Source organism: Amaranthus tricolor, chromosome 3, assembly GCF_026212465.1.
Source record: "Amaranthus tricolor cultivar Red isolate AtriRed21 chromosome 3, ASM2621246v1, whole genome shotgun sequence".
Lineage (NCBI taxonomy): Eukaryota > Viridiplantae > Streptophyta > Magnoliopsida > Caryophyllales > Amaranthaceae > Amaranthus > Amaranthus tricolor.
In genome coordinates, this window is record NC_080049.1 from 3,289,326 (window position 1) to 3,291,604 (window position 2,279).

Consider the following 2,279-nt stretch of genomic DNA (forward strand, 5'->3'; position numbering starts at 1 on the left):
TATATATATATATATATATATATATATATATATATATATATATATATATAATTTGGATCATGTGAAAACAATTAAAATGGTGAAAACTGAAAATAGGGGTACATAAAAGCTCAAATGGAGTACATATTTGGGTGAAAGTTTTGTAAATAATTAGACATTTACTAAATAGTGTACATATATGCTTAAAAGGGGTACATATTCAGATGACATTTTTGTAAATAATCTGTACTTTTTTCTTCACAAATAATATGTACACTCTATAAGATATTATGTATCCCTTTTACTACAATATGTATAACACTGTCTAGTTTTTAGTTTTCACCACTTTAAGTGTTTATATATATATATATATATATATATATATATATATATATATATATATATATATATATATATATATATATATATATATATATATATATATATATATATATATATATATATATATATATATATATACTTTTTTTAACCACCATACTATATCCATATCATATCAACCTTTTCAATTTCCGCTTAGTGGTCGGTTCTGAGGAACGAACAACAAACAAATCATATTCGTACCTCCTTCAATTAAAGGAATATAAATTGCTTTATTACGGATAAAAGATAATCAATTATTGTTTTAGTTAATTTTTCTTTCAACATCTACAAATAACTAAGTTAATGCAATAATCATGAATTAATCAACTAAAATAAAAAAATACTAGCCATTAGATCGCTTGACACATCTAAATTAGATTAAGAGATCGTATTACTCGTACACAACAATAACAATAATCATGAATTAATCAACTAAAATAAAAAAATACTAACCATAAGATCACTTGACACATCTAAATTAGATTAAGAGATCGTATTACTCATACACAACGATAGCAAAAGCACCAAATTAAAAATTTAAGCAAAATTTGGTTACCTACATATTGTTTGAAAAATCAAAATATTATTATAGAAGCAAGGGTTTGATGTTAACCAAATAGCAAGTAGTTGAAATATTTATTTTCATTTCATATTAAAATCAACGAACCAACAAAATTAGAAAGCGTGAAAGTCAGTGTTTTCCTAAATAAAATGTCAACCATCCTCCTAACCTAAGCCTAGCCAACATCATCAACCACAAACAAAAAATACCCCCTTCTAATGAAACAAGCATCCCCAAGACCTTTTTGACCCAAACTTGCCCATTGGGGCATTTTCTATGTTACTACTATTACTTTCTACTATTTCTTAATTCTTACTAGTATATATGTTTTTTTTTATTACATATAGTGATAATGACCCTTTTTTGATTTTTTTAACCCTAACTCTCCTGCCCTTTCCTTGAAAAGTGGGTGTAATTTTTCTGTCACCTATCTTTTGAATTCTATTATTTAACAGAATTTACTGAGTATAATGATAATATGACATTAATTTAATGAGATATGAATGAAAAACGCTGAAATGAAGAAGAACATTGGAATTATAGAATCACGTGACTGTCACGTGACTGTCAACGATTAATTTAAACGGTCAAAAGGTAAAAACCGTTATAAGGTAGTGTTGCAAAGAAATGTATTACATAAGGTAGTTTTTTGCAAAAAATTTTACATAAGGTAGTTTTTTACAAAAAGGGGTATAGATTAGGTAGTTTCTTATAATTTTGCCTTTCTAATAATATAATTAAGAATTTTAAATACAACTATACTTACATAAGACCGATAAAATATAAATTACTGTAAAATAACTAGTTTAACCAAAAATATTAACTCATTACCATATTAGATGTTTTAACTTAACACAAATGGAAATGGTAAATAACAATTATTTTGCAATTTCTATAAGTGAAACTTTTGAGAAATTGACAAATAAATGGGGCAAGACAATTATTATAAATAAAATAAAATTTAGAATTCCCACCTCTACCTTATCTTGTAATAAAAATTTTTCCTTTCAACTATAATTCATTTAAAGTAATTTTAAGTTGTTTTTACGTACTTTTTAATATCAGTTCTTGTAATTTTCTACTGCTGCAAAAATATCGTGCAATAATAATAAATTTGAATGCAACTTATATATATGCTGGACGTAATAGAAAACAAAAGTACTTTAGATTAATAAATAATATAAATTTCAAATTATTATCATCACAAAAGATAAATATAAAGTGGGATTTTTTAAATTTAATTAGGAAAGAACATTCTTTACTAGTGTTGTAGGAGTATTTTTTTATTGTCTTTTATTGGAGATTATGATGTCCATATATACCGTTACATTTTTCATTTAATCTTGCCTTTTATATT